The sequence below is a fragment of the Mesoplodon bidens genome, assembly GCF_964165515.1.
Source record: "Mesoplodon bidens genome assembly, chromosome: 1".
Taxonomy (NCBI): Eukaryota; Metazoa; Chordata; class Mammalia; order Artiodactyla; family Ziphiidae; genus Mesoplodon; species Mesoplodon bidens.
In genome coordinates, this window is record NC_138176.1 from 188,848,333 (window position 1) to 188,862,768 (window position 14,436).

A 14,436-nucleotide genomic window follows, 5' to 3' on the forward strand; every position below is an offset into this window, starting at 1 on the left:
GTCAGTTACAATTACACTCTTGGGGCAGAATGTTGCCCTAACCAGAAACCCACATTCTGGGGATGATTAGCTAAGCATTATTAGAAAAGTCATACAGTAGAGGTAATGACTAAAAGGTCTTCAGTCATCGTTTTCTCCCTTCAATACAAAACCATTCCTAATCAGCATAATGTCAGTAGTGGGTTTTCATTGGTGGAATGAGTGTCTTTTAATTGACAAAAATGAGGCTTTCATTTGGGAAATTAGTGGCAGTGAAGAAATGTGAATTGGTTGTAATAATTTACAGATACTCTCTGTGCTTGCAAGAACAGGAGGTAAGACTCTAGTGAGCCCTGGAATCTTTATCCTTAGGAATAAAGCCCTAGGTGATATCCTTAAATGATGTTTGAAGAAGTGGTTTATGATTGTTTTGTGCCTGTTTGCAGAAATGTCTATATGAGTAGCAGGTTTTGGTCTGAGACTTGCTTTCCTAATAATCTGATACAAGGTTATGAGAGAGGAATTAACCCTCATTACTGTCAACCATTAAAACTCCCAAGATATACCAAAAAGAACCTAATAGTTGTGCACAGCAAGCTGGTTTGGGTCAGTTCTCAGCAGCAGGAAAAAAGTAAATGCATTAGCAACAGAGTCCTGGCCCACCATAAAACTAATTATCTTGAAATCACCTGTTTCATCTTTAAAATTCAAGTAAATTTGGCATATTACTCCATACTGTTAGGTTGGCAAACTTCAATGAATCGGCCTTCAGTAGTCAAGCCCTTTCCACATTGAGTCTGTACTGGGTCATGTGGCTGACTTTGGCCAGTGGAACATTAGCAAGTATGATGCAAACAGAAGAAGCTAGATGAGGGATTTCACAATAGGGCTTGTCCTCTTGAAATGCTTTCTCTTGGCGCTCTGAGCCACCATGTAAAAAAGTCCAGCAACCCTAATCAAGAGACTGTGTGGAAAGAGAGAGAGAGATGCCTAGCTAGCCATCAGTTCATGCAGCCTTCCCAGCTGATGCATCAAACACATGAGTAAAGAAGCCATCTTAAATACTCCAGCTCAGCAGTTGCCATGTGGAGCAGAAGAACCACCCTGCTAAGCCCAACCTAAATTGCAGAACTTTAAGAAGTAATAGCTTGACCTCTGGGGAACTGTACCTATGTGTCTTATGGTTTTATATATTTCTTGGAACATGTTAAACATCTTACCCATACACCAGTGCCAACCACCAAAAGCATCATGGATCCATTACTCGATACTGTGGAGAACTTCAGAAGCTGAGGAAAAGTTAAGAAGAGATGGTGATGGGACTTCCTTGGTGGCACAGTGGTTAAGAATCCACCTGCCAATGCAGGGGACACAGGTTTGAACCCTGGTCCGGGAAGATCCCACATGCCACGGAGCAACTAAGCCCATGCGCCACAACTACTAAGCCTGTGCTCTAGAGCCCGCGAGCCACAACTACTGAAGCCTGTGCACCTAGAGCCCGTGCTCCACAACAAGAGAAGCCACCGCAATGAGAAGCCCGCGCACAGCAATGAAGAGTAGTCCCCGCTCGCTGCAACTAGAGAAAGCCCGCGCACAGCAACGAAGACCCAACGCAGCCAAAAATAAATAAATAAAAGTAACAAATTTATTTTTTAAAAAAAAGAGGAGATGGTGAGCATAAGGTACAAATTGTCTCCCTAGGTATAAGGAAGACTACAAAAATTCAGAGAGTGTGAATATCTTAGGCCAAACCAGGAAAATTTCCCCATTCACTCTAGAGATATTCTTTACTACTTTCTGGACAACTGTATTTCTCCTTATTTTTACATCCAGGCAAATTAAATCTCTTGAAAGTGGGGGTAGAGTCCAAGCGAGAACATGTGGAAAAGCGGTCACAAAGAGGGCAATATGCTGGTATTAGGATGAATCATATAAAAGAAATAACCATCTTGATAAATACTGTATCTGTATTAAAGCATGCATACCCCTAAAGTAAACTCTGCTGACAACCCAAGCATTACGCCAAGTATCCTGGATACAGAACCTATCACTGGGCCTGTAATTCTATACCTACCAGTTCATGAGCCTAAGTCTACCATTATAAAGCCCCTCCACTATACCTTTCTAAAGCCTTGCTCAGGATCGATCAAGGACTGACTTAGGAATTGGAGAGACTGACCCTACAAGTTGAAGATATCAATACCAATAGTGAAATGGGCTGGAGAAGATAAAGGTTCAACTATCCCATAGCCTACTCCGTAGCAGATATTTCTGGAGAAAAAAAAAAATGCTGCAGTAAGATATTTTCATACTTGGAGAAATAAATTTGCAATTTGAATTTAAAAAAATATTTTCAGGGCTTCCCTGGTGGTGCAGTGGTTGAGAGTCCGCCTGCCGATGCAGGGGACATGGGTTCGTGCCCCAGTCTGGGAGGATCGCACATGTCGTGGAGCAGCTGGGCCCGTGAGCCATGGCCGCTGAGCCTGCGCATCCGGAGCCTGTGCTCTGCAACGGGAGAGGCCACAACAGTGAGAGGCTCGCGTACCGCAAAAAAAAAAAAAAAAAAATTCATACTTAAAAAAAAAAAATCCATTTAAGAAAAACAGAATACTGTAATTCTGTTGGAGAAATCATGAATGGTTCATTGACATTTTCATCTGACACAAGAAATATCAGCCAAAATTTATGTTAAGTTACTTATTTCTCCTTTGGGTTTTTGACAGTAGGTTTTTATATGGTATGGTCCAGTAGTTTTCCAGATAAACAGGCTATCTTGATTATGCTCTCTATCTTTTTGTATGTTAATAAATCTTTTACTCACCTGAGGAACAATAGTATAAGGCAAGTATACTGGGCTTTAAAGTTTAGGAATATAGGACTAGAAAAATAGATGGAATCTGACCTCTGAAAGGGCAAGCACCTCTAGGAATGATCACCAATGTTTTCAAAAGTGCTAATTATGTATTACGTGAGATAACAGAATGTAACCTTCTTAATCTCCAAGAATGGTGAGTTGGGAAAATGGTCCTATATAGGTGTGCACACCAGCATAGCCATGTCCACAAATTAACTCTGCATTTGTTTCAATCTACATCTCTCCAGACTAAGCTACTCTAAGTCTCACTGGGGAAACTGAGGCAACCGAACAGACTTCTATCGTTATTTCAATACTCTGATTTTCTCGCAGGAAATTCTTGTTACCACCTATTTTCAAAGTACTGCATATCTATTAAAGGATAGATTTCTTAATAGCAGGAGACAACAAACGGTGATTGAAACCATTAAAATGTAACAAAACAAAGAATAATATCAAGTCTTCATACTGCTGAAATTGTTTGCCAATAAAAATACACAACACTAAAAGCACACGTAAATAAAGAAAATAGTAAGAGAAACATAGGTACAGACTAACTAATATTTTATTGTTGTAGAGAATAACTGAAAAAATATTTAGTAGATGAAATATTTGCTGTTGATAAATGATGCTCCTAACAGGAAAAATCATGCCAGAATGGATTCTGATAACTATGTATATCTAGAAAAGGAATTTAAAAGCTGAGGAACTCGAGAAGTAACATAGTCTCTTGAGATATTTGAAGGATGTGTATGGTCTCATCAATGGATAGACAGTGGTGCTAACACAAGCACCGGAACATACAAAAACACAATAACGTCCTGTTCTTTTCCAATATTGGGCCCATGGGAGAAGACAAATTATTCTAACTATAGTCAAAGAAAAAAAGACAGTGATCTAGTTGAGAGTACACATCAGGCTCTTGTGCATTCCCAGAGGGTTCTCACTGACAGGAAAATAGCATGACTTTCACACAATGAAGGCGTCACATGAATAAAGATCTACACATAAGAAAACAAACGAAATTAGAAGGCATATAAGTCATAGTCACAGTCTACTCCTAGATTGGCTTTCATCAATTTTTTGTTTATCTTAGAAAATCCTCAGGTTCTCCTATGTGCCTGAGGAGAATCGTTGGTACAGTTATTTTCAGTTATTCTCTACAACAAAAATGTAAGCCATTATGTGCATCTTTTCCATGAACAAGTGTCATAATGGATTCAAATGTTCAACTGAATTAGTTTTGATCTTCCTCTGATGAGCTTAGAAACCAAATGAATAAGTAAACAAGCGGAAACATAGGCAAGATGCAAGAAGTATGCTGAGGGGAGAGATGACGTGTGAATTGCAAAGGTAAAGATAAACCGAGTGGGGGTTTGTACATTGTTTTAAAAAAACAGCCACAAAAGTCCGTGAATCACATTCACACTAACAGACATGACTAGAAAGTGGGAATATGAGCAAGTGGGCTGTTCTCAAATATGTACTATTAGTTTCCAGAACCATTCAAATTAGATTGAATTGTTATGGATTTTTCATGAGGCAGCATTAGATTGCTGCTAAAGCTGCCATCTAATAAAATCAGTGATTTGCAACACAGGAATACTTCACACCAAAGGAGGTGTCTGCTAATTTATCACACCAGTAAGCTCATTGTTTTACTTGAGAGAAAACCTTTATGGAATACTAAGGTAGCTCATAGATAAAAACGTACATTTTGCTGTCCCAAATTTTTTAACACAATGTAAAAGCTTTTTTTCTATTTGTCTAATTTATTTTTTGGTGTTTGTACAACCACGTGGTTTGTCCATGTGCTTGTTTGTGCCACTGTTGTTTGTTACTTATGGGGATGGAAAGGCCAAAGTCTCCGGCAAGACTTATGTGCCTTTGGTGGATCCAAACATAACCTAATGATTTGGCTGATTTGCTGTGGTCTAAATACCATCTTTGGGACAGAAGGATCCCAGAAATACTAATTCCTCTACTCACAGGCACTCTCAGTAAACCTTGATGCATTAAGGTACACAACCTCCTAGCCGTGTTTAATTCTCCTACAGGCATTTTGATATGACCACTTTGTGTAATGCACAGCTTAATAACACATGATAAATAATATTCAGAAATGTTATTTTGATGATGATGACCTAATTTGCCAAAGTCCCTAAGTTACCTCTTCCTGAGTTTTTACTTCCAAGCCAGATGTGCCTGCATAAAACAAATGTCCAGATTTTCCTCCCTGCACTTATACTCTTAAAATGTTTGCATTTCCATTTAGAAATAAATTTCCTCCCCAACCTTGAGGATACACCCTAGGGGTTCCCATGAATGATTTTAAAACAGTACATATTCCCATGTTGGGTACAGAAAAGTCTCCAGTTAAAAACCACACTAAAAATTTTTAACAAGAATAATTGGAGCTATGGGTTATGTACCTATACTTTTGGCTGCCTGCAGATTTGACCCCAGAGGAAAAATTCAAAATTAGAAATTGTGGAAATGTAACTTGAAAGAATTTTCGGTCTGGTCAATCCTTGATAAACACCATTAATATAAGAGAAAGAGGTGTGCCTATATACAAATATTGTATAATCAAACTTCACTTATATTTTTCTTATTGATAAAAGTTTTAAATACACTAGGACTCAGAGTTTTCAAGAATAATAATCATATCTGCTGTGTGTTGGAAAGGGCAGGAGGTGGGATGGGAGTGAGCACTAGAAGGGCAGATAAGTGAAAGCTAAACATTGGCTTGCATATGCTAAAAATATGCTAAACTTGGGTTTAGAATTTCAGGGAAGAAGTTCAGAGCAGGTGCAATGTAATTCAACAGTCATACATGTTTTTTTTTTTTTTTTTTTTTTTTTTTTTTTTTTTTTTTTGCGGTACGCGGGCCTCCCACCGTTGCGGCCTCTCCCGTTGCGGAGCACAGGCTCCGGACGCGCAGGCTCAGCGGCCATGGCTCACAGGCCTAACCACTCCGCGGCATATGGGATCTTCCCGGACCGGGGCACGAACCCGTGTCCCCTGCATCGGCAGGCGGACTCACAACCACTGCGCCACCAGGGAAGCCCAGTCATACATGTTTTTAAAACACTCTGGAAGAGTTGTTGACTACTCAGTGAGTCATCCGTGCCGTTTGGCAGATCTAAGTCTGCATTAACTGAAGCATGGAGTCCAAACCAAAAGCATGTTCCTTGATTATGGTCCTAAGGTTGCAACTTCCTTCTGAGACCTGAACCCAGTTGCCGGGAAGAGGTAGGCTTTGGACTGGGGTTTCATGTGTGCAGACCCAGTTAGCAAGGAGGCTCCTTGTAGAAGCTGGGGTTAGAATAAGCACTCTGATCTCTCGTTTGCATTTTCTCTTCCACCCACTATTGATCCTTCTCTGATTTAGCAGTTCATGCTCACATTACAACAAAAGCTTTTGTCTAATTATCATCTTTACTTGTGATTCTTTTTTTTCTTTCTTTCTTCTTGAAGGTTTCTCTGGTGCTCATGAACCCAGGGTCCCAGCTTCTTATGTGTCTGTGTCTTCTTCCTCCTCTTCATCCACTACCTCTTCTTCCTTCTTCCAACTCCTAGCTCCTCTCCCTGCCTATGGAGGCCTTCCTGTGTGCCAGACACTAGGTGTGTTATCTTACATTTGCCTCAGAATAACCTTGCCCCACTCTGCTATACCCCAGTCTAGGGCATCTCCCTTGGTTATAACATGCTCCTTCCCTCTGCCTTATAATTCTTAATCTTGACTCACTATAGGCTAAGGATTAGCTATAAAGATGGTGGAGATCTAATCCGCCCCTTGGAGATCATAGTGTCAAAGAATGTGAGGGCAGTACCTGGTTCAAGCGGGCACTAATTTAATGTTGTTTAAAATTGAATAAACAACTCAGAGACCATGCTTCCAATGCTACTCGGTGAACAAAACAGAGAAAAGTCCCTCTCTTCATGAAGCTTATGTTATAGTGGGAGACAGACGATAAAGATAAAAAGTAAAATATACAGTCCAGTAAAGAGGAACAAGTTCTCCAGCAGATGTTACCAGTGGCCTTCTCAGATTCCCTGGACTCCATTCCCACCCAACTTGACCCCAGGGCCCCTATTGTGAGCCTCAGAAGGCTTCCTCGGGCAGCCGGAGGACACATGCCCAAGTGCAGTGATGGAAAATGCTGGGAAGTTAAAGTCCCAGCTCCACACTCCCATCCCCAGGGCAGCTCTCAACCATGGATTGATGAGAATTGGTGCATAAACACCCCACTTCCTTATGCCTCAGACATACTTCAAGGCATGTCCATGCTGTCTCCCTGAGTTCCCCGGCAGGACTGGGTCCCAGTTGCCCACAATAGTAACTTCTGATTGCCCTACCCTGAATTGGCTTCCTTCCCCTCCTGGTCTCACTCGCCTACTAACTCTAACCCTAACCCTAACCCTAACATGACTTGCCTTCCTGGGATCACCTCCCATGTAAACCACTGGCACTCAAACCCTTGTCTAAGATCTTGCTTCTGGGCGAGACAAGTGCTAAGGAAAACATGAGGCAGAGAAAGAGGAAATGATGTATTGGGTAGGGTGAAATTTCAGATTGCATGATAGAGAAAGGCTTCACTGATGTGATTTTGAAAAAAGACTTGAATGAAGGGAGGAATTAGGTCACTGTAGTTCCAAAACAGGGTCATTGCTAAGTCTATCACCCCATGTTACATCCAGAGCCATAGTGAAGCATTTGTTCAACTTGGGGTGTTTTCCCCCTCTCTGGTGTTTGAAAATAAAGCGTTCGTCCCTAGTAATTTGGTGAGGTTTGGATTTTCACTGCCAGAAGCAAAATATTGATTTTCCTTCACAGCATTTTGATATAACTGCATGTGAAACCCTTAGGGCATCTTGCCCTCTTATTATAAGGTGTCTCGTCAACTGTCTCAGCTCAAGGCCACAAAACTGACTCAATACTAAGACGTTCTCCCTCTGAGGAATTCTCAACAAAATTTCATGTGTACTGATATGAACGTGGTGAGGATTCACCACGTTCATATCAGTACACATAAAATTCACCACTCTAAGTCACTTTCACTTAGAGCCTCCAAAGAATAAAATATGATTCCTTACAGTCACCCGAAGCTTACTACATGACACACTGGCCCTGTGTTTGTAGTGATCTGCAATATATGCACTGAATATGGAGAGAGAGAGAGAGAAAGAAAGACAAAAATTTCACAGAATCACTGGCTTCTAAAATTAGAAGGTACCTCAACAGGTAAATCTCTTACTCAAGACAGGAATCCCTACTCTGTCATTCCTGATCAGTGGGTCACCAGTTCCTGCTCAAACACTTCTACTAAAGTGGTCCTCACTCCAAACAAGCCAACCTATTCCATTTTTTAACAGCTTGTAAAATAATTCTTCATATTGACTGGTGTTTCTTTGTACTTCCTCATTATTCTTTCTGGAAACATAAAAACAAAACTAAATTCCCCTTCCACTTGGCAAATATGCGTCCCATAAATAACTTCTCTATATGTGAAAGCACTTGCCACTCTGCTTTGACATGGTTTCAGGATTTTCTCACCATCCTGATGGCCTTCCTCCTGACACACTGTGCTTATCGATGTCCGTGTAAAAGGCTGGGGCTCAGAATTGAGCACTGTATTCTGCTGGTTACAATGGTCTGATCAATAAATCAATCTTTAGGACTCCACTTTCCTTGGTCTAAAACAATAGTTCTCAGATTTTGTCCCTTTTTTTCCTGGTTTTCTCCCAGGTGTCCTAAGATGACAGTACCTCCCCTGGGGTTCATTAGCCCTCTAATGCCCTCAGTGTGTAAGCTTTCTTGGGATATGCTCAGAAAAACTCATGGGCTCCACAGCCATCTATAAACTGACAACTTCCAAATCCATATCCCTAGCTCTGACCCCCAGACTTATCTATGTCAAATGCCAAATGAACATTTCAAGTAGATATCCCATAGGTCTTCAAACTCGACATATCCAAAACTAATCTCAATATTTTACCTTCTAAACTAGATCTGTCTATATTCTGTACTCTGGATAACAACCTCATTTCTTCTCCATCCAGAAATTAGCAAAACATATCTCAAACCTTTCAACTTATTTCTGTCTCCTTTTGCCACTATCCTAGTCCAAACCACCAACATTTCTTTCCTAGACAATCCTATTCTTAATTATTTCCCTACTACCTCTCTTCCTCCCCACCCCAGCAAGAGCCCAATCCATTCTCCAAACTCTAATTATTCAGAGTAATCCTTCTAAAATGCAAATATAATCACACCACTTCTCTGCTTAAGTTACTTTTGTGGCAGAAGTGTGCCACGTCTGTGGGGCTGTCATGGGAAATGATGTTGAACAGGTGGATGTTGGTCAGATCAAAACTGATGCTAAAAGGCACAAAAATAATAAATAAATAAGACTTTTAAAATAATGCTAAGGAGAATTCCTTCCTCACATGTGAAATTCCTGGGCCTCTTTGTGCAGATCTAAGTAATGGGTGACAGAGAGATATAAGAGAATCCTAGATTGGCTTGATTCATTTTTACAGGAAAGGGCAAATTTTACTCTAGAAGAGAAGAAAATATACCAGAAGATAAGAGAGTAGGGACAAAAGGATAAAGGCCAGCATGGGCTATTTTTGAAGTTCTGAAAACTAGGGGGAGAATAAGAGAGCTTAGGGCCACGTACCACACCGTGATCAGTAAGACTTTGAGAAGATAAATGGGTAAATGACTTTTTAAGGTTTTGCAGTGTTTTATGAATGTCATCTCCACTTTGCACTGTCCAAGAGACTATAGTAAAATTTTAAATTGCTTTGCAATTATTTTTACATGTTAGACTGGTGTTTCTGTGCCTGGAATAATGAATAGAGACAGGCTCTAAGATAAGAAAAAGGTCCAGCATCACTGGGGTTATAGACATAAGAGTCAAATTTTCTGCCTCCAAAATCTGCCTAGTTCTTAGAATGGCAATAAATACAGCATTGCTTTAAGGTGTTGTATCTAAGGTACCATGACTTCCAAATGCTCTACCCCTCACCCCACCCCAACTCCCAACCAAGTGTGAAAACCACTGGTCTTGACTTAGTTTTATTTACACAAAAGTACAAAAGTACAAAACTTGCCCATATGATTGCAGGCTCACAATATTATACACCATGCACACCACATATCCCTCACTGTAAAAGTTTATCTGTATTATATAGTAGTTCCACAATAGGTATCTTACCCTTGGAATGCAATCCATCTATTCTTACTGGAGTTAGAGATCACTTAGGATGCCAGCTTTATTATCACACCTGACCAAAGCCTTTCCATTCCCAAATTGTCTCTATCACAATAGCTTCCACTTTTAGCTGATAAGGGTTCAATAGCCTTTCCCAAAACTGATTGTGTGCCTAGACCAAAATTATTGTAAAAACCAAAGGAAAATTAGAGAAGCCAGGAATGAGTCTGAATGTGAATGCATCTCCCACAGAAAGGTCTTCTCATTAGACTTTGTGTTGGAGATGATGGACTACCAGAGAGAAGAACCCTTTGATCTGTTTTCCACAGGCTGGAGGTAACTGTGGCAGGCATTTCTGGACCCAAGGCTGGGGACCTGGATCAGACTGCATCCAAAGGATCCATTCCAGCAGCCTTTGAAGGAGTGCTCTAGGCTTATAAACTAGAGAACTTTGAAGAGCATGACCATAAAAGGTCATGAAATTTAAAAGTTGGTACAGAGCAGAGGAAAGCATCTTTGTGACCCTCCCGTTAGATCAAATTGGCTAAGGGATCCCTGAGATAGACCTTGAGGGTGGTCCTCTGGATTAGGAGCAATTTGGGCTTGAAGTGGACCACCTTTCTCTACCAGTAGAAATAATCTTGGCTGCAAGAAACAGTCTGCTTAAATTTGTGTGATTAATTAAGGAAATGTATTAACTCACAGCTATTAAAAGCAGTGGTCAGATATGATTTGATCAGGATTCTGGCTCATTTCTCTTTGATTCTCTTTCTCCTCTTTCCATGTGTCTGCTTCAGGTTGGCTGCAGTAGTCTCAGGACTAACATCATAAGTATGTCCAGAGGAAGAGAAGGCATCCTCGTGCCTGATGGCTCTCTCACAAAACCAAAGAAAACACTTTACCCAAGGTCCCCAGCAAGCACCTGTTATTGTGACACATGTCTATTCCAGAATCAATCACTGTTGCACTGGAGAACTACCCTGGAACTGGGGGTGGGCTCAGCTTCCCTTGGGGTCCCTAAGCTGTGGTGGCAAAGGTTAGATTCCTTAAAGAGAGGTACTTTTGGAAAGGGGGAGAAGAACGGATACTGGGAGAAAACTAACAATGTCCTCTGCATTTCATGTAGTAGCTTTGTGCTCTCCAGCCTTTCCCTTTTCTCGATCCACATTCCTGGGGTCCAAGACTCAATAACAATAACCAGAGCAACAGTCCAGAGGAGTCCTGGATTCTGGTATGTGTTTTAGCCAAAGCTGTTTATATAGAACTGAAAATCATTGACCCATTTCATTTCCTCCAATGATGTGCCCAATTGTCAGTTCTATATTCTGACAGAGGCTTTTAAAAGCTCTATGCTCAATTCTTTGGAATTGAGAATACTGAGTGACACCAATAATGAAGTCATATCTTTACAACACCTATCTTCATTTTTCATTGTCGTTAAGCCAGAAAATTCAACGATTCAGTATGATGATCATTTCCAGCCTTTGATAAGATCTTTCCATTTTCTATTTTAATGCTTTTAAATTGTAATAAAGCTTTAAAGACTGAGCTACCAATAGTTTCATTTGTCTGTCTTTCAACTCTAATGAATACAGATGGGCATAGAAGAAAAGGAATCCAGGATTTAGTCTAATCCTATAATCTTTCTCATTTGCTTGTGAAAGGTTGAATAATTCCAGATGAATACCTTGTAATGCCAATGTTTTCTCATACCAATGATTTACTCTCTCATTGACACTAAAGAATTATTCAATATAATGTGCATATATAAACTACAAAATGATAATAACCCACATACGAAAAGCCATAGTAACCAGTGTAATCAGAAGTAATGTGTAAGTCTGCATGTATCACTAAATGTATTACTAAATGAAAAAAAAGTACTGAGAGCATTTTCTGCCCCATAAAATAAGAAATCATCTTGTTTTCTCTCTGACAATATTTGTCCAAATATTATAGTTGATCTATCCATATTGTGATAAGCTGTGACAATAAAATTCTTCCATTGGAGTCCACATTGAAAATTTTATTTTATTTCTCTGTCATTTACCTAGTCATTTGTCAGTCTAGTTACGTGGAAAAAGAAAAAAAAGAATTAACTTCTGGCTTGCTCATATGTCTCTGGAGAATTGATGTTTTCTACATAAATTTTATTGTTTCCCCAGTCGAAAAAAAATCAAACCCCAAGTGTTCTAGGTTCATTGAAGCAAGAATATTAATCAGCTCAATTTCCCTTGGTTTGGTGGTACATGTGGTACATTGCATAGCTAGGATAATACAGCTAATAAGTGATGATGATATAGTAACATGGTATAGATAATAGTAATTAATGATCTTATGATCCACAGTGAGCTCTGTCTACTAAATAAGAGAAATTGCATGAAATGACAAACCTTTACAATGATGGAGCAAAAAACATCTCTGGAAGGAAAATCTCTGAGTGAGGAATGGTAGATTGGTAGGAAGCTTGTTTATTTCCTCTTCAGTTTCATCTGCTCTTGTGAAAGAGTCTCTTTCTCCAATTCCATCTTATTATCAACATTCCCACTTTCAGGGGGATTCTCTTTAATATTATGACTCAAATGTGTATAAAACCAAAATCCATTTCATTTGTGCCCATATCAGAGAAGCTAGAGTTAATTTCCAAATGAGATGAAAAAATCCAGAGAACTTAAGGTTTAAACTTACAAAGCGTAGTTTCAAGGTCCCAGCTCACTCAGTTCATAAGCCCTGTTTGATTTAACATCCTATTTCAAATGTGTTAAAAGGAACTAAACAAAGGTATTTTAGGTCATTTTGCCTATGTTTGGGATCAGTCTGAAAGAGAACCGGGGACATTAAAAGATGATATGGTTCCTGAAGAAAAAAAAAAGATGATATGTAGTTCAATCATGAAAATTTATTATTTTATAGACAGGTATCTCTTTTTATTCAAATTCAAGCAAATTTAAATTAATAATATCATCTTAACTTAAAGCATTCACTTGTATTTCCTCCAGAAATTCTTGAGTAGCAAAAATACAGTCCTTTGGGTATTAAAAGCATATTCTAAATGGTTTTTGCTTTCATCAATGAAGACTGGGTGATTTAGACCAAACCTACTGCTGAGAATGACTTGAAAAGCTGAACAAACATTTTTTAAATGTTTGAACGCACAGAGAAATAATAAGGCAGTGACAAATAACATAGCCAAGGTCCAGAAGAATAAGAATACTCAAAAAGTGAGCCTGGAATTTGGAGCCACTTTTCTACCACAGAACTGTGCCAGTGTTCCAGCAGAAGAAGTTGAGAGGATGAGAAACTGATCAGAGTTTTTAACAGACTCACAAGGCTAGGAGGACAAAATTTGGAATTCATGGCTTACTGGGAAGTAGATAGGGTTGATAAATCCACCACCCTCCCTGTATCTCCCAAGGCACAGGGTTGACATCCTCGAGGACCTGTCTATTATGAGTAAGGCTGAACTGAAAACAGATCAGCCCCCACAGAGCTAGAAACTCAACTTCCTTTCATTTCAAATATTGATTAAATTAAGAAGGTCTGAGATTATTAGTGTTACCTAGCCTACATAAATGCAAATACAAGTTTTCCTTGAGGGTAAGATAATATCCAGAGCTACAAATTATCTCCAGTTCCTCATAATCTTTGGCACTCAGTCAAAATATCAAGGAACGTGAGATGACAAGACAATATGAATAAAGACAAAAGTAAACAACAGCAATCAAATACAGACCTATTGGAGATAAAGAAATGGAGTTAGCAGACCCAAATATTAATATAACTATGCTTAACATGTTCAAGGATACAAAAAACAAGATTTTTAATTTAGGAAGAAAATCAAAAATTATAAAAGAGAACTAAAGGAGAATTATAAAATTTTTTAGTAAAATAATTGAAATTAAAGATTTCCTATATGTGTTAAACAGCACTCAAGATCCAGTCAAAGGGAGAATTAATGAATTGGAAGATAAGTCAAAAACTGACCAAACTGAATGAAAAAGAAACAAGAAGACTGACAGGATAAAAAAAAATAGTTAAGACATATAGGGGATATAATGAAAGGGTAATTTAAATATAAAAGGAAGAAGACAAAAGAAATGGAGAGTTAATGGCTGAGAAGTTTTCCCAAACTGATGAAAGATATCAAGCCAAAGCTCTGAAATGACCTATAAACCTCAAGCAAGGTAAATGTAAAGTAAAATTCACTTAAGCAAACCATAGTAAAACTGTTAAAACAGAAAGACAGAGAAAAATGTTGAAAGCAGCTCCCCCAAAATAAATATTGCCTTCTAAAAAGAAAATATCACTTTTCAACAGAAACAATGGAAGTCAAAAAACAATGTATAATGTCTTCAAAGTGCTTCAAAAGGGAAAAAACTG